General features: G+C 38.3%; 1 long non-coding RNA gene across 1 annotated transcript in view; it reads left to right on the top strand.

Annotated features, from left to right (window-relative positions):
* The window catches only part of LOC140701087 (uncharacterized), a 109,029-nt gene that overhangs the window by 52,703 nt on the left and 36,541 nt on the right, over positions 1 to 19,785 (top strand). The window contains exon 3 of the long non-coding RNA XR_012079912.1: positions 17,562 to 17,619. This is a non-coding gene — a long non-coding RNA (uncharacterized lncRNA). The remainder of the gene's footprint in view (positions 1 to 17,561; positions 17,620 to 19,785) is intronic.

Genomic DNA, 19,785 nt, shown 5'->3' with positions numbered 1-19,785 from the left:
CTGAGCTGCTGCCACCAGGAACGGGGTGCATATTAGACAGGGAAGACAATATCTTTGGCCCAGTGGGGAATCCTTTCTAGCACAGATTGAAAATGAAAATAATTTCCTGCAACAAAAGAAATATACCAGGAAAGGCCCTCCAGTTGGATGTGGGCGGAACACAAAAGAGAGAAAGAGGCAGAGACAGTCACATTGATGTCTAAGTCCTTGGCCTGCCTTTAGCAAGAATCCCCCTACTCTTGATATCCCTTCTTAGTAATTTTCTACTCACTGCCTCCCTCACTCTGCTTGACTATAAATCCCTAGATGTTTTTGCTGTGTTTGGAGTTAAGCTCAGTTTTATTGATGTCTCTCTCTCCTATTGCAGTAATACTGAATAAAATCTGTCTTTATCACCCCTAACTAGTATCTGTCTATGTTTCTCTTTGACACACCTTAGCCAATGTTGAATAAAAACTCTGTCTTAGGAGACATACGTCATCTGTTACCTACTTTTGTAGGCCAGGCTAGGAAGTAAACTTTAAATAAGGTGAGGACAGAAACCAAACTTCACTGAGTCTTATCTCTCTTACCCTAGAATATAATGAGCCAAACCCCCTTCTATACATTTTTTAAAATCCTAATTGCAATCAGAAAAAATTAAAATTGGTGTAAAGTGCGCTTAAACCTCAGATGATTCTATAAAGAAAGAAATGCACTCATTACATTTAGGAAAGTCATCAATGGCCTCCTAATTTCTAAATCCAGTGGCTCATGTTTCAGTTCAGGCAATGTTGGATTTTAATCACCATCCTCAAATGCCTGACTTTTGTTTTCCCAGTAATTTTCATCCAATTCTTTGTGAGCACCAAATCCTATTTTGCAGTATATTCATGTGACCTACTTATTTCTCAGAGAACCTGATACTATTCTGGCCTAGCCTTCATAGAAAGAAAACAACTAAAGTTCCTTAAATGATGAAAATTTAATTTGGAGAATATAAGAGGAAGGAAGAAAGGAAAAAAGTCTTTCTAAGGATCTCAAAGAAGACTTATCAGCTCAAAGGCACATGACATTTGACTTTCTGGAAAAGGAGTTGTGCTGCCCTGAGTTATCATTCAATTTCTATACATCATGTACTCTAATTTTCCCTCTGTAATAGTTACATAAATTTTAAAGAACAAAAAGGAAAGCAATTTTCCCCTTTCTAAATCAAAGATAAATGCCAGTGAGCTTTGGAATTAATTTCAAAGCATGGAGTGAATTTTGCCAGTAGGCCATTTTGCATTTGCATCAGGCATTTCATTAGAATTTATTTTTAATTAAGGTGATATCATAGTGCTTTGCTTCCTGAAGGTTAAAGAAGAATTAGCACCATTCTCTGGTGAGCTATCTAGAAAGTGTTTCTGATAGATTTGTTTCAATTTAACATTCTTGTGAATAACCCAGAGCTCAGAAAGAAAGCCGCACTCCAGATATGCCAGAATAGATACTTCTGGTTAGGGGTAAGTGAGTGAGCAAAGTGCAGAGAGGCACTGCTGGGAATCGTGCTGGGCGTTCAGCTGCCAAAAACCATTTACTGATTGGAAGAGGTGATTGTTTGGGGCCTGTCTTGACCTGGCCATGTGCCCACGAACACAACTGCAGGATACTTTCCTCAACCCATGCACTTTTCAGAGTGGCTGGTTAACCCTGTCATCTGCCTCCACACCTAAAGCTACTGAGGTGGCCCCTGAGCGCACTTCATGTTGTAACCCCACCACCTGGCGTGGTGCCTGGCACATAGTAGATGGGCAGCACTGGATTAGTAACTGAATGAAGTTACACAGCTTTCCATCCTGACCTCTAGTTGCTCCACCTCCAGATCTCTCTGACTTCTGCTCTGAAAATCTTTCCATTCTGGGTCTCATTTCCTCTGCTAAGGAGCGATAAATTAATTCCAGCTAATATTCTTGCTAGCTAGTTTGCTACTTCTTTCAGATACCATAAGGTCTTTATACAGTTCACACTTCCAGGCATATTTTCAGATCAGTGGGAGAAATATTAGATCCAGAGGGCCTGTTTGTGCTCCTCAGAAGACTTCCCAGGAGTAGTATTCCTGGGAACAACAGCTGCAGAAAGTTCTCGCTGGCAGAGAAGAATCATTAATGCCTCAGCTACTCTTGATGCAAATGCAGAATGCTGCCCAGAGGGGGACAGTGTGTACAGTAGTCTTGAGTTCTAAAAATAACAGCTGTCGGAGTATGCAAAGACTGTCTTGGTGTCCACAGTATGGAAAGAACTCACTGGGGAGGTCCTCTGCTTCACAGCTGCCCTCTTTTATAAGACGGACATCTTTTAACTCTACATCTCATTACTTGGTGGATTCAGAATCTCCAGTAGCTAATAGAGGAAGGCAACCCACTGGTTCCATAAAAAATTTAGAAAATACACTGGACACATAATTATTCTAGCATGTCTGATGTTCTAGGTGTGGGTTAAACTAGGGTAGAATGCTGTTCCATTTCTTGTGTGTTTTTGTGGCAGCTAAATATCCAGAAGCTGTTTTAGACAAAGGAATCAGGAGTGTAAGACACGTGGCAAGTTCTGTTTGTGCTGCAGCTAAAAGGCATGTCATGGTTATGTCAACACATTACACACTGTGGGCAGAGTAACATGCACGGAAATAACACTTTTCTGCCCCCTTGAGGATGAGAGCTTTTTGATGATGAAACAGATGATACAAGGAGGCATATCTCACACCTCTTAATTAAGAGATATTGGTACAAATTCACCCAAATAAATTAACATTTTCATCTGGCTTGTCTGGTAGTAACAGAATCAACGTAAGTTAATCCAGATTCACTAACAAAAGCAGGCTACCTTCATATTTTCCTACTAATAAACAATAAGAATTAGCACGTTTTTCATTTTTCTTGGCAATATGTATTTGAACTATATAGTTAACCCTCGGTATCCATGTGGGATTGGTTCCAGGAATCCCATAGGCACCAAAATTCAAATCCCTTACATAAACTTTGCATATAACCTACGCACACCCTCCCGTATACTTTAAATCATCTCTAGATTACTTATACTACCTAATACAATGTAAATGCTATGTAAATAGTTGCCAGCGTGTAGAAAATTCAAGTTTTGCTTTTTGGAACTTTCTAGAATTAAAAAAAAAGTTTCCAATCCACAGTTGGTTGAATTCATGAATGCAGAACCTGCAGATACGGAGAGCCCAACTGTATTTGCTTTTTTAAGTGTCATGCCTGGGCTAGAGAATGCAAATCCAACAGCAAAGGATGAACTTGACACAGAAAAAAAAGGAAAGGGACAAGAGATGTAGTTTATTGAGATATTCCTTTATTTTCTGTTTCTTTCTCAGAAAGACTTAAAAAGCCCTCCACAGAGAACAAATTTAAGCAATGATCTTGCTGAAGATCATTGTGGAACTCACTTTTTAAAGCCCTATAAATGTCCCATAAGACAACAGGGATGTTATTATATATATGATGTCTCATGGCTATATCAGGAAAGAGCAATTATTTACAAATATAAATATTCTCTGTATCATTGTGATTTTAAGATTATTTATTAGTTTGGGAAAGACCGTATTCCTTTTGGGGGAAAAATAATTAAACATTCAACTCAAGTTAAAAAATAAACACAGGAAAGAAAAATTTTTTAAGTTGAAAAATTAGAAAATTGAAATTACTAAAATGCATAGAACCAAAGCTGATTATTTTTTAATTTTATAAAATAAATTTCTAGCAAAGTTAATAAAAAAAATAGAAAAACACAAACACAAAGCAAACAAAATTAGAGATGACAAAGAGAACATAACCAGCCAAGAGATGATGAAGAATTAATAAGCAGATGTTCTGTGTCTGAATTATCCTGCCCTTGGCAAGACTACAGGTTCATATCAAAGAAAGAGAATAAAAGCACAAGCTGATCTGTTAGACCAGTGATCCTGGTAGCCTGACATAAGGCATGTCTAGAACTCTCTTCAAGGGGCACAATGTGTGAATATGTTAAACAAAAGCACGTTATGTTTCCATACTCCTGCAACAGGAGAAGCTGCAGAATAGTTATTAATATCCTCTGATGTTTCACGCTTTCTAAAACACTTTCAAGTATGCCATTTTATATTTTTAAAAAAATGAACAATAGCCCCGGGAGATGTATATTATTATTATCATCCAATTTCACTGTCATGGAAACTCAAGATTAAAGAGAGGACATAAACCCCACCAAGAACACTTGTCTGGTGATGGTAGAGAGAGAACTTGAGTCTAAGTCCGTGCTCTCGGCTCTTTCAGAGTGTACCACATGCCTTCCTGACTTGCTTCACTGTTAACTTGGAGAATGCTTTAACCACTTTAGTCACAAGAACTTTTTCACTGAAGAGAAAAGAATGTTAATAGTCTGTAACTTGGGCAGATGATTTGGACTTGAAGGAAAAGTCATTTCTAGAGAGACACTATCTGATGTAGTCTTCAGCGGCAGGCTCTTTAAAATGGGTAGTTCCTCACAAAAGTACTAATCAAGCTGACTGATAAGAGACAATGAGGAAATAATTAGGCCCGGAATCTTTAAGGAAATTCTTAGAGTCTTGGCCATGATTTTGATGCTAAGTGTCAGCATTTCAAATTCTGACCAGGTGGTGGAGGGCTTAGGAGTCTAATTAGCATATATTATGGTGATCACAAGACCCCTAAATTGCTGAAATTATAAACCACTTATTGGTCTTGAATGATAAAACAACAACTTTTTTTTAAATTATTGGGCTTCAGGAGCAAAGAGAACCTCATCACTCATGACCTTAGGAGACTACTTAGTCAAGGGGAAGGACGATATTACATTTCCACTGCAGCTGTGAGCAAAACACAGGAGGATATATCACTGACAAGTTTAGTAAAACAAGACAGCCTTCAAGAAAAGTGCAGATTTGGAAGTGCTGGCAATGATAAGAGGCATCAATCATCAGCGTTCACGGCCAGTCCATTGAAGCTGAAGTGGAAGGTTTTGCTGGGGGGAGGAGTAGTGGCAGAGGAGTGAGAATACACTACAGGACTAGGTTTCTGGAGTGTGTATTCCATGTGTGAATTCATAGACATGATGGGATGAAACCAAACACATGAGGGAAAGGCTTCGCCGTGTGTGATGAGTTACCATGGGGGAGGGATATTTATATTTGAATTGAGATTTTCCTTTGATGGAATTTTCAGGATGGTTATAAAAGAGAGACTATGTCAGAACCCTTTCTCAGTATAGTGCCAGGTGCTGAGCAGGGGGCCAAGTTCAATCAATCCAAACCATTCAGAAAGTGAATAGCTCTAAACTCCACAGGCCAAGGGAAAATCTTTATTTCACATCAACTGAGATGTAAGTGGAAATAATGACTATGATGAAAGCTGTAGCCGAGACTGGGCCATGAGCAGAATGCTGACCGGACAGGAGTAAGGGATCCTGTAAGAAAGGCAACCAAAATGCTTCCAATTTTCCTCCTAATTTGGTACCTCACAGTGGTAAGTATGCTGGCTTCTGGACAGTTAATTCCTTTCCGTGGCCTAATGTGTCCATGTAAGTTGCTTCAGCTGTCAGTAACAAAACCTTGTTTCTCTTGGGGAGTGAGTGGCAAATAAGATATATGAGCATGCTTCCTTCTTAATTTAGCTTTCCAGATTCCACGGATTCAGTTCCTTCTGAACCTTTCTTTCACCTGTTTGTAGAATACATTTCCACTTGGGTAAACAATAGCTGCATTATTCCCCAAGGTTGGTTTCTCCTTTAGAGGACACACCCTTCCACTGGATGTTTAATTCTGCTGATGGATTCAGTTTCTTCACATCCATTTCTTATTTCAGGAAGATTTTTTAAAACCATAAGACAAATAACACTAAAAACAAATATATAGGCCAGTAATTTGAGTGGTTTAGTTAACATTTTATGTAACACATAAACCTTAAAAATTGATTCAGGTAGAAAATCTGGATAGACCACAACTGTGGAAAGATTTGACAAAGTTACCAAAGGAAGTACAGCAAGAGGCCTTGGGCTCAGACGTTTTCATGGTCTAGTTCCTTTAAGCTTTCAAAGGACAAATGATTCCCTTTACGTTGTATCTCAGTATAGAAAAAAAGATAATCTTATAAAAGCAAGTTACTCTTTATTTTAATAAAAAGAAAGATATTGGCCAATCTCATTTATTAAAATGCATGAACAAAATTCTGAACAAAGGACTAGAAAATAAAATTAGAGAGCACTGTATAGTAAAATAATCACCTGCCATAATCGAGATTTTTTTCTAGGAAGAAAAGAATGGGTTAGTGTTAGACAAGCTAATGAAATAAAACATCACTTTGATAGATCACATATGAAGAAAATAGGACTCCTCTCAATAGATATTGGAAAGGCATTTAATATGATTGTTACCATTACTGATTTAAATAAATTATTTTGAATTTAATTTTGGAAATGGGTTAGCTATCTATTGCTGGATAACAAATTACCCCAAAATTAGCAATTTAAAACGGTAAGCATCTGATACCTCACAGACTTTTTGTAGATCGGGAATTCAGGAGCGGCTGAGTTGGATGATTCTGGTTCAGGGTATTTTGTGAGGTTGCACCTAAGATTTCGGCCAGGGCTGCAGTCATCTGAAGGCTGGTGTGGGCCAGAGCGTCTGCTGCCACGATGCCTTCCTCACAGGCCTAGCAGGTTCGTGCTGGCAAAACAGGATGCTCCACTCCTCACCACTGCAGCTCGAGGGTCCTCACAACTTGGCAGCTAGCTTCCCTCAGGGTGAGTGAGCAGGAAAAGATTACCCGGCAGAAGTCTCACTGTCTTTCATGAACTAGCCCAGAAGTCACAAAACATCATTTCTGTAATATCCGTATTGGTTACACAGATCAGCCTTATTCAAAATGGGAGGAGACTATACAAAGATGTGACGACCAGAAGGCCAGAATCATTAGGGGCACCTTGGAGACTGGCTATCCCAGATAGTTCCTCATAAGATAATAGAAATATTAACATTTGTTTTAAGCCGTAACAACCTCAAAGTTAAAACAGAAATCCTAGAGGAAGTTCCAATAAAACTCAGAATAAAACCAGGATGCCTGGTATAGTCTTATTATTCAACATATTCCAGAAGTTTTAGCTAATGCAACACATAGAACAGAAATAAGAAGTGAGTTTGTTGAAAGGAAACATTTTCATTTATTCACAAACCATATAGAAATAGAAATAGGAAACTCAGTTATGCCAGCAATAACCAGTTAGGAAATGCCTTTCACCACAGCACCAGAGATCACCGAGCAGCCAGAAATCTCCTGAACAACAAGAACAGTACACTCTACCGAGAGGTCTAAGGGACTGGTAACCGCAGAGGTGCGTCATATTCTCTGATGGGCAGATGTAATAATGAAAACGTTTCCAAAATGATTTAAAAGTTGATTATGGTTTCAAGAGGCATTCCAATAGGCTTTTAAAAGTTGTTATAATGCTAGGTTAACAAACAGGTAAAATAGCTAAGTAGCTTTTGTGAAAAGGAAGAGGAAGGCTAGGGAAGTTATCTTGCTGGATCCTAAAATACATGTTAGAAATACAATTATCAAGCTTGATACTGATGCAAAAATAGAGATAAATCAATGTCACAAAATAAATACTTCAGGAATAGCTCAACATATGTAAATTTAAAATAATAATTTATATCTCCAATGCAGCTAGCTAGCTAGCTATATATAAATAAAAGAATTCAAAATAACATCACAAGTTGGAGAGGAAATGAAAGCTTTTAAAGAATATAATACCGGGTTAATTGGTTAGATATGTGGGAAAAAATGAGCTGAAATAGGGAATGCTGAGTACTGGGAATGAAATATCTCCATTCTGGGAATTTGATAAAACGAAATTTTAGAAGAGACAACATCTCCATTTTTAAATCTTCCCAAATTCTGACCCATTCTTTCAAATGAATAGAAAATGAATATGCCTGGTGTCATGATTTCACCACTATTTCTAAAGCTTCTCCTTATGAAGTAACTTTAATTTTAATCAAGTTTTCAGGAAAACTCACTTTATTTTCAGATGGGGCCTGATCCCGGGAAATTATTTTAATATGATTAGGGTCACTTGTAAAGATTCAGAAACCTAGTTCAGCCTCTCAAACTCCCACAGAGTTTGAACTTACTCATCAAGTTAAATCATTTTCTTATTTTGTCTCTACCTTACTCCTACCAAAGTGGTTTTACAAGAGAGAAAGAGGGTGGGAGCTGGAGAGGTACTAAATTTCAGGCTTTTTTCAGTATTTTCGAATACTGCCAAAAGATTCAGAATATACGTGTATGTGTATATATTGTCTAACCAAAAGAAAGTAGGATGTATTACTAGTCTTGAAAGTAAGACTCGCTATGATGAAAGAGTTACTGACTAACTTTCTTTATAGAAACCAGTTCCTCTCACCCTATGTCAGAGCAAAAGATTATAGTAGGTTTGAAAATAAGCACCACTTTTTTTTTTTTATGTGAACCCAAAACAGGAACACTCAGTAACGAGTTGATGAATAGATCTGACTTGAATGGATTATTCTGGTTTGTGACTTAGTAATGCTGAGTGAAATTCCCTATGAGTCCAGCTGCCTGAGCAGCTTTTCCAAATCTCATCCCCACCCCAGAATCCAGATCTTGGCTCCCCTTCATTCTCTTAAGTCTCTTGTCTATCTTCATTTTACATTAGAATCACTTAGAGATATTTTTCAACATTGCAGAGGCCTGGGCCCCCAATATGAGGCTCACGGGTTCTCCTAGGAGATTCTAACATGAACCAAGGATGAAAATCACCATTCTAAGTCATTGTCTATTGGAAATTTACCTGAAATTTTTTTGTTCAATTTGTTATGCTACCAATATCTCTGCTTTTAGAATAAGTTAAATAATTATAGATTTGTAAAATTTCTTCTTTTACACATGTTGTTGGAATATAACTCTCCTTTTTAATTTCTCTGGTATTTAATATGCTCATATTCATGAAATTGTTGCCGTTTTTGGTAAATGAATTATCCTCTCCAGTATTTACACTTACTCTAAATAAAGCTCAGTCCCAAGATGGTGGATACTTACATATAGTTTATTATGTACTAGGCACTGTCTAGACATTTTATATATAAACTCATTCAATCCTCTCAACATCCTATGAGTTAACTAATATTGTCATCCCCAGTTTCAACTGAGGAGCTCAGGCCACAGAGAAGTTAAATAATTTACTGAAAGTCACACAACAAAGCAGTATTTGAGCGTAAGTTTTCTGGCTCTTATCTGGTATGTTATTCTGTCTTTCCCATTCCATGGTTTTTGTCTTTCTTGAAACTTTCAAAACACAAATGCAGCAGAATAAATAACTTCACTAATTAAGATAGAATTAAAGCATGTCAGTCTTCCTGACTTGAGCACAACTGTAATGTGGCCTGTTTTTCTTTTTCCCCATAGGTAGGCAAATCAGTTAAGATTTAAATTACACAGAGGAAGAACTAACTGTGTCACTTGGGCTTTTGACAGAGACTGAAAGTCCCTCAAAACTTCTGGCAGTCCTTCACTGTGACCAGAAATGGCTTTGGTAGAGAGGGTTTACACAATAGATAATTTTACCTGTCATCATTTCAACCATTGATTTTTTTTAAGCATCAAATTATTGTAATCACATATTTACAGTCCTTTCCTCCTATGTGTAGGGAGAAAAATAAACGAAGATCAAAACCTGCACTGACCTCTTCACCCATAAACATCATTCAGCACTAGCTATCTCTCATCTAGTTAGGCGTCGTCAGGACACAGATATGTGGAAACATCTCTGATCAGCAGTGCTCTGAAATCCCTATTGATTTGAGGCAATAGTTCTAAGACTGCAGAAGCTTGGTCTCAGTGTCGTGCCAAAAACCACATGGTGAGGTGCTATTCACTGATTCACGGCCGACCTCCGAGCTGCTTGGCTTCATGGGCGGTGAGACAGAATAGAGCACCATCCTGATGAGGGACTCAGTGAGACTCCTGAGAAAGGTAGTGCTGGAACTGAAACTGGATGACAAGAAAATTCATTCTGTTTCTTTTGAGCAGAACCTGAAACTATTCCCATTAACTTTTAATTAAATTGATGTCTAGAGATAGGCAATCCTCCCTCTGTACTCTTCATTAGAAATGAGACAGAAACCCTGCCAGTAAGTAGTCATAACTGTTTATATTTAATGTAAAAAACATACTTGCACTAAAATAATTACCTTTATTCCAACAGCTATACCTATTTGATACACTACTGATTTTGGTAATTCATCAGACAGTGATATCCAGGTTCTAGGTTTGATAACTGAAGAGAAAAAACGCATCCTGAGGTTTAGCTTTGCTCAGCGTTAAGACATGTAAGTCTGTAGCTGTTATCTCCATGAGTTGTTTTCTTTCACTCATTCGTTAAGTATTTGTTCTATGAGACTTTGGTGTGCTGAATACATTTAAAATTTTTCTTTTTTCCTGCCTTTTCCTTAGTGCTAATTGAATTTATGAAATAATTTCCTTTAAGTAAAGCCAATTTTTCCTGTAAGTTAGAAGCTACTGTGTTTCTTAATCCTACTTTGATTAAGGACTAAAACTGTAACTTGAATTATAAGATCATAAAATGAGAAATCGTAAAATGAAAAATAACCTTTTGGCAACTTAGTGTATGCAGAATAATGAGTGAATGCTTCATACTTTTTGTGAGTGACCCCAGAAACCCACTTAAATCAACATGGAAAATGCTTCCTTGAATTTCTGATTAATGTTGCACTTATCTCTGGAGACAAAGATGCCAGTGATTAGTAAAACAGACAGCAAAGTCGTATTTTTTTTAAGTTTTGGCATCTTAGCATTTTCAAATGCTGAAATTAATCTAAGGATTAATGATGGATAAGGTTGTGAGGCAGTTTTAGCCTGCATATATTGCAGGATAGAATTAAAGAGAGAAACTAATCTCCGAAGTGGGAGAAAGGAGTCAGAGACAGAGAGATCGTAAATTCACTGAGGCCTTTGTACTTAGTGTGCAGAATGGCCTAGCATCTGGGATTTCCTTGCCATTGGCCTGGATTTATTGGCTTTATTGGAGTTTCATAATTGGAGCATAAATTATGTCACAGTCACTTAGATGATACCAGTGAGGCGCTTTGTGTTCATTCATCAGACTTTAAATACCCCTGCAAACCCACAACGGCTGCCACCAGCCCTGCCACCACAGAGCCAGTTTGCATCAGGGCACCTGACGTCGTGTGTTGTCCTCATCTCATGTACTCTGTGGCTGTGGAAATCACAAAAATAAAATATCACAGATTTTAATCTTCACCTTTCGGATGGAAGGTCTGCAGTGCCTAAGCCCCGTAGGGAATTGGTTGGCTTCTCAAGCTTATAAGAATGCATGAGCATGAGTTTTATTATCTAGTTGGATGAAGATTTCTGTCAAACTGAAGGTAGTTTAAAGTGTATTTTGAGTCTAGACTGATAGAGATAGCACCATCTCTATTAAATGGTGTGGTTTTATCTGGGGAAGGCTTCTAAGGGTTTAATGCTAAATAGAGCTGGGTTAAAAATGTGGAAAAATCTTTCAAGCTCCTTGGACTACACCTTGATCCCACAATCTTGGTCTGGTCGTATGTTGCTTAATGCCTGATTTGGGCCCCTGTTTCCTTCATTCAGTTTCTTATTACATGGCCATCCTACAGCCTACTGTCAGGCTACTATTTCTAAAACTCCATTTATTAATTTCCTTCATGTGGTTAAATAATGTACAGTGTCACCAGTCTCATCTTTCAGGCTTCTCCATTATTTTTCCTGCCCCCACAGGCAATATCTCAGGACTCCCCCCTTGGGAAGGAAGAATCTTCTGCTCAGGTCAACTCATTCATTTTATGGTACACACAGTGCTCCTTGCCGTATTGAATTCCTGCATCTGTGTTTGTATGTGTGCTGTTTTCTCAACCTGAAAGACCACATCTTCCTCTCACCCCGCTCCAGGCCTAGATCTTCCTCAGGGTGCAAGCTTTCTGGATGTTTGCATCTCATCCTATCTTTCCTTTCTCTAAACTCCTATTACCTTTCCAGCCCAAGCCTAAGCACCCAGTCCTCTTATTGCTTCATGTGACTTTGTCATTTCTTATCTTCCGAACAGCGGAAACTGTTTCTGGCATGTCTTTTATGTCTCTCACAGCACAGGTATGATGCTGAGAACAGAGAAAATATAGAATACCTGCTGACTGATGCCCATATCTAATACATCATGTCTTTTAGTCAATGAGCCTGTTAGTTTTGAAACTTCATGTTCTACAAAGAATTAATTTCTAATCAATTCTATATGTACGGCATTCTATAAAGACCTTTCTGCAAAATAAAGACAGCTTGAATTTGTAAGGAAGGCCCAGGTACCAGTTATATGGATGTCCCCATATCCTCCAGCCTTACAGAATCACCTTCCCTTCAACTTTTATATAAAAATAGATTGACGTTTGTCCCACAGATGATGGGAAACAGAACATTACCACCAATGTTTTCAGGGATTCTAAAGATTATGTTTCTCTAAGTCATACGTTATTCTTATTTCTTGTTTCTGCAGAATTTTCTTTCATTTGTGTTTCCCCTCTTGTGATTGATACTTGCTTTTCATTTTATGCTGATATAAACAAGCATAGTTTCCCCTCCCTTTTCCTTACAAATACTACTACTTACATGAGACAGTTTTGTGTAGAGATATTTTATTTAAAAGTTTATAGAGAGAAGACAGGATGATAATGTCACCAAGCATAGGAGACAATTTGAAATTGACTCTCAGTCTTACACACCTCTAAGCCATTCACAGCATTCTCACCATTCCCAGCTCGGGGTTTCCTGCTGGGTGACCCCATCCTCAGTCCTTTGTCTTCCATCAGCATGTTGTTCCTCGCCTCCTGGAACTTTAAAATCCCACACTCCCCTCGCCACTATTTTTTCCCCTAACCTATCCAGACGACTTTCCTCTTCCACAGTGGAGAAAGCCATCAAGGTGCTTAACACTGTTCTCTCATCAAGATGAATCCTGCCATCAGCATGAAAATATTGTTTTATCTTAAACATAAATAATACTTCATAATTTTAAAGGGGAAAATTTATCTACTGGGGATGTAAATTGGTGTGGCCATTTTGGAAAACAGTTTGAGATTACTTAATAGAGCTGTATGCATAGATTCTCTGTAACTCAGCAAGTCCACTCTTTATATATTTCCTGTAGTAACATGCACACATGTACACCAGGAACATGTGTACCATGTTCACAGAAGTGTTACTAGTGTGAGTCTTAAAACAGGAAGCAACCCTAACTAATATCATTCAGTGTCAGACTGGATAAACGAAGTGTGCATACGCATCAACAAAATACTATACTGTAGTGAAAATGAATAAATTACTGAAAAGCGTAACAATATGGATATATCTCACAAATATACTATTGAGTGGAAGAAGTCAGAGACAGAAGAATGCATATTGTAAGAGTCAATCTGTATAAAGATCAAAACCAAGCAAAGCTAAATTACATCAGCAGAGGTTAGAGTAGTGATTGTCTTTGGGAAGGAGAGGAGGTGAATGGGAAGAACATAAGGATAATTGGCTGTGTTCCAGCTCTTGGTGAGTACACAGGTTTTTCCTTTGTGGTTTCTCACTAAAGCGCAGGTTTATATTTTGGGCATTTTTCTCTGTGTGTTATACTTTGATAAACGGTTAAAAAATTGGAGACTATGAGCATATAAACAGTAGCATTATTTTATGTATGTTCCTCAGTTCTGATCATGAATATAGCCCATTTTTCCTCACTTCTCTTTGTTAGTTGCAGGAAGAGGTTTACTCAGAAGAACAAGAAGTAAATCTTATTTTTTACCCCAATAAGGGTCATATGTCAGAAGTGGAAACATGGAAGATAAACATAGCAATCTATGGTGGCTTTTAAAAGTTGAAACGATGCATAATTAGGAAAACTTGGTAAAATCCCATCACAAAGAAAGCTGTCTGCTTGCTTCTGGTTCTTTTCTTCTTAGGGTGTTGTCTTTCCTCTTATGTTTGATTTTCCTGGTAAAGTTGTGAAAACGTGAAACTGGGTCTCCAGGAAGCAGAGCAAATAACAAAAATGAGAGGCCCAGGCTGCTTCCGCCTATACCTGCCTCCCAGTACTATGTAATTTTGCTAAGGAAAAACTAGTAACTTCAACTTGGATTTGAACTAAAGGCCCTTCTGAAAAGTCAGAATGGATTCCCTCTCTTCCCTGTATAGAGATGCAGCAGCAAACAGGCTTGTCAGACAGAAGACTAAGAGTGGAAAGTCAGCAGCCACTGGCCCATGGGTCTAGAAGAAATTCTGAAGCAGGAAACTGAAACTAGAAATTCTGTTGTCATTGTCAAATGAAACCTTCAGAGAATAGGGGCAAGGAAAGGATAGAAATTTAGGTGGTCGTGGGAGAGCCATAATACGTTGAATCATTTTCCTCATCTATGTCTTTGTCTGTATATGTGGAAGTCCCTTCCCTAAACATAGGAATGGAAAAGGCAGTGAAATGGAAATGCAAAGAGAAGGCAGTTTTAAGATACTCCAGGATTTGGACTCAGTGTGTAGGTAGTGATTGGGCCAGCAAATAAATGGAAAGCAGCTGAGTGTGCTGGAGTGAAATGTATTTAGGTTTTCATTGGGCTGTAAACTTTGCTCTGCTGTTTAGCTATGTGACCTTGGTGACGTAATCTTTCTAAGCCTTGATTTCTTCATCTGTAAAATAGACATAATATTAGTACCTACCTGACACGATAATTATGAGAAATATGAGAACTCTTGAAAGTACTCAGTGCAGATGCTGGCACATAGCAGATATTCAGTATGTATTAACTGGCTTGATCAGGCAATATGTAGCAGATACCATTATTAAGAGCAAAAATTGTCAATGCATAAGTGTAAGTGCATAGCACTGTGGTCCCTTTGTAGTCAGTCTGTTCTTCATAGAAGCAAAGTATTCAGGAAACAAAACCAATGGTCTCCTCTAAGAAGCACTCAGCAAGAAGCAGCTCTGATATTTCTAGAGGCAAGGGATACAACATGCAGAACTTAGGTCAATAAATCCTTGTGATATTTCTTATTTATTTCTCAGGGAAGAGAGGAAAAACTAAGAGGGGGAGATGAGGTCTCAGAGTGAGCAGCGGAGTCAGCAAAAGTATCATGACCAGAAAAGCCTTTTGCTGACTTCTCTGAAATAAATCGTTTCAAAGTTACACAGAGGCCCCTGTTAAGATATCTGTGAAGTCCCCATGCCACTGAGGAAGAAGGAGAAGCTCTAGGCTCCACGGGAAAGGAATAGTGACAAAGCAGGGAAGCTTCCCTCTGTACCTGACTGCCACCACGTGCTTGTTCTTTAGGGTGTGTCCGTAATAAGACGGGATGGGGAGTAGAGTTTCAAGAACCTGAAAGGGGGCAGGAAGACAGTTCATGGTAAAAACAGGGTTTGCTCCCCTGCTGTAAACAGTTAAGGAGTATTAACAAGTCCTTATTAGGTATCAGTAATGTTTGAGAGGAGAAAATAAGAGCTGTTTGGCATCCAGTCATAGGTTGAAAGTGAATGTGGTTGTTTCTGCCAGGTTTGCATCTAGGTGATTGTCTGGGATAATTATGATGATTACACAGACGCCTGGTTCAGGAGGTGAAGGGCCAACCACTGATCTGAGCTCGAGCTCACTCCCATTCCCCGAGAGAAGCATCCTTTGAGCAACTGTTTTCAAAGTGTAGTCCCTAGGCCAGCAGCATCAACATCCCTGGGAATGTGATAGAGATGCAGATTTGCAGGCCCCACTCCAATCCTGCTGAATCAGGAGCCGTAGGGATGTCTGAATGAGTCCTCCCTGGGAGTCTGCTGTACGCCCTTGTTTGGGAACCGTGAATACAGAAGATACATGAGCAACAAAGCACGATGGCAGTAATGTGTGCTCTTGAGCAGACTGCCTGGGCTCAAACCCATCTCAGGTTCTGTGAATGAATCTGCGCAAGGAACTCAGGCTCCTAAGTGTCATTTTATTCACTTATAAAATGGAAATGATAGCCGCACGGAGTTGTTATGAGGTAATACATGTTTAATATAGTGTCTGATATAAGTGATTAATGTTAACTGTTATTTTCACTAGTAAACAGCAATACTGCAGACTGTCAATAATATAAATTGCTCACAGCCACACAGTGTCCATTGAACTGTAGCTTTTCCCATAACCCCAAAGTAGAAATAGCGCTGGTGGAGATTATCTTTTAACTTGGACGTTTAGGACATTTACTTTTAAAGTCATCACTGAGATTTTGGAGCTAGAGTTTCTATTTTACTTTGTGCATTTTACATATTTGTTGTTTCTTTTTCTCTTTCTAAACTGCTTTATATTTTATTTTTGTCATTTAAATATTTACTGGTTTGAAAGTTTTTGTCTATTTTTATTTGTTTAGTTGCTACCCTGGAATTACAACATGCATATTTAGCTTACTGATGTCTAAGTTATATACTACGTTTACCCTTCTCTCACGAAATGTGATGATTTGATAATACTTTATCTGCATTTATCTTTTGCAATAGGCTGTATAGTTGTTTTCAGTTCTTCAGTGCCCCCTCTCTGTTGGGCCCACTTGTAAAGGCCCCTTCTGGTGACACTTCTTGGAGGGGAGTAGTATTTTTCCTGCCATAATAACATAAGGCTTGGCCATGTCACCTACTCTAACCAGGGAATTTGTGCCACATCTAAGTAGGAGCAGTACGAGCCAACATTTAGTTCAGACTTTGCTTGATTCTCTCTGTCAGATACACCTTGGATCCCAGAATGAAGAAGAAACATTGAGCAGCTGAACCATAGCTGTCCCACCACTGACATAACCTAAGTGAAAAGAAAGTAATCCTTTGTTTTTATAAACCACTGAGACTTGAAGGTTGTTAACAAAGCATAACATAGCTGGGGAGTGGGGGAGGGTGGCAAACTTGTTCTGCAAAAGGCCAAATAGTAAATATTTTAGGTATCTCAGACCATATACACTCTCTGGCACATACACTTCTTTGTTTTTGTTTGTTGTTTGTTGTTAATAACTCTTTAAGATGTAAAAACTAGTCTTAACTCAGGGCCTCCTTCAAGTTTGCCAACCACTGACAACCCTATTGAGATTGACTGCAACACCCAGGTAGCGTTTTTATGTGGGAGAACAAAGATAGAAGACTATCAGCATTTATGTTGGTGACATGAGTGTTTAATCAGCATTTATGTTGGTGACATGAGTGTTTAATCAGCATTTATGTTGCTGATATGAGTGTTTAATCAGCATTTATGTTGCTGATATGAGTGTTTAATCAGCATTTATGTTGGTGACATGAGTGTTTAGACAGTGACTGTAGTTATTAGAGAGGATAAGATTTCCCTGAATGGCTGTATAAAGTGATACACCTCTCCCAGCAAATGTTATTGCTGTCATGTATTTAGTTTCCTTTTCTTCTAATTCCTTAGGGGTGAAGTTAGATTACTGACTTGGGATCTTTCTTCCTTTTTAATGCAGGTGTTTACAACTATGAATTTCCCTGGAAGCACTGCTTCACCGTATCCCGTACATTCTGGTAAGTTGTGTTTTGCTTTTATTTATCTCAAAGTATTTTCTGACATCTCTTGTGATTCATTCTTTAACCTACTGATTGTTTAAGGTTATGTTTAATTTCCACATATTTGTGAATTTCCTGGCTTTTTCTGTTACTGATATCTAGCTTTGTTCCATTGTGGTTGGAAAAGATACTGTGTATGATTTCAGTCTTTTTAAATTTATTGAGACTTGTTTTGTGACTTAATATATGGTCTATCCTAGAATATGTGCCTGTGAATTTGAGAAGAATGTGTATTCTGCTGTTACTGGGTGTTATAGTTGATTTAGTTGTTATTCACATCTTCCATTTTCTTACTGACCTTTTATGTAGAAGTTCTGTGCATTATTGAAAGTGGGATAGTTCCAACTATTACTTTTAAACTATTTTCCCTTCAACTTTGCCATGTTTGCTTCATATACTGTGGGGCTCTGTTGTTTGATATGTCTATGTTTACAAGTATTATATCTTCTTGGTAAATTGACCCTCTTAGCCTCATTCCTGCTCCCCATGGCTTCCATTTGCATCACAGGAAGATGGGCACTGGTAAAATCCTCATGCTCTCCTAGGCCTCCTGTGACACTAGCCCTGTGTGGGGGGAAGTGGGGCTTCATTTCTTCCGGATGAAGGTGGAATTCTAGTCTCCCTGCAGTGGTTAACACTGATATCATGGGGCTGCGGGGGCTTTCATTACCATCAGATGGGGCTCAAAGTCCCAGCTCTCTATTTAGCTTTCTCTGACAGCACCCCACAGTGAGTCTCGGGGGCACCTCATTATAGCATGCCAAGGATGGAAGTCTGAATTTCTCACTCTGTCTTTACTGGCAATGGGAGTCAGGCCACAGTATTTTCTGTGGTGTTTGGCTGGAGTAAAGCATTTATTATTTAAAGGTTTTCAGTCTTGCTAGGCTACCCCTGTCCCGTTCCTTTTGTGAGAGAGAGCAGGCATTTGGAGGGATTTTTCTTGTCTGCACTCATTAGTTTTTCTGGGTTGCCAGCTTCATTAACTCTCAAGTGTGAAATACATGCAGCAAGAAGAAAATTCATGAAATTTCCTTCTGTTTCATTCCATTGGCCCCCAGTTCCCTAGCTGATCTGCTTCCTCTCTCCACCTCTCAGAGTCTTTTTATATTGGGTTTTATATCTACTGTTGAAGGTTTTTAGTTGCACTTAGCAGGAGGAATAGGGAAAAGTACATCTATTTTCCCCAAAGCTGTAATCTCATTTTTTACATATAAATCAATGACACTTTGAGTTTGTCTTTGTAAGTAGTTAATATGTAGTCAATTTTAGGTTTTTTCCGGGTGGCCATTAGTTATGCAAAGTCCAGTTACACGAAGTTTGTGTTCTCTTCATTGATTCAAGATAGTGCTTTCTAGGCTTTCTGTTCCTTTCCAGTGGGCTGTTCAGTTCATGCGCTCATACATACTCTTTTAAATATTAGATAATTACAGTATTTATGATATGTTAATTTTATCTGATAGAGACAGCCTCCTTAATTTCTTTTCTGTATGAACTTGAGAATCGACCTTACTAGCTTTAGAAAAACACCAGTTGCTGTCTTTGCATACATTTAGGGAGACTTGAGATATTCTGATGATGAATCTTCCTTCTTACTCTTTTATCACCTTTAATGAAGGAATTTGTTTTCTTAGCATAATTTATTTCCTCATCTGACATTTTCCGCCTCAGCCATAGTCTGTTCAGGTTTTGTGGCTGAGTACCAAATATTTTACTTTTCCGTTTTTGTTTACTCTGAGGGAGAGTACTGGCCTTACAAGCATCACTTTAGAGCCTTGGGTCTGTTTCTCTGTTCTGTAAGAAAGTGTGTTTATTTTTGTTTAAAATTAAAAGTTTATTTTTAAGGTAAGTGTTTGTTATTCCTATTAAATTATGAAAGCTTTTCCTATTTTAAAGCCTGACTCAGGCTTTTTAAATTTGGTCAAATAGCTGTTCATCAGCTGAGAAATAACTCTTTGAAGGCAGGCTCTGTCTCTTATTCACTGTATTCTCTACAGTTTCACAGTACCTGGAAATTCTATAAATAAGAAACTCAATTGAATACTAATAATTCTACAAAGTAAATGACAAATTCATGTAGGCAGTAAAATCAACAGAGATGGGGAAAAGAGAAACCATTTCACACAG

Source organism: Vicugna pacos, chromosome 14, assembly GCF_048564905.1.
Source record: "Vicugna pacos chromosome 14, VicPac4, whole genome shotgun sequence".
Classification (NCBI taxonomy): domain Eukaryota; kingdom Metazoa; phylum Chordata; class Mammalia; order Artiodactyla; family Camelidae; genus Vicugna; species Vicugna pacos.
The sequence above is the reverse complement of the archived record's forward strand: the minus strand, read 5'-3'. Positions and strand labels throughout refer to the sequence as shown.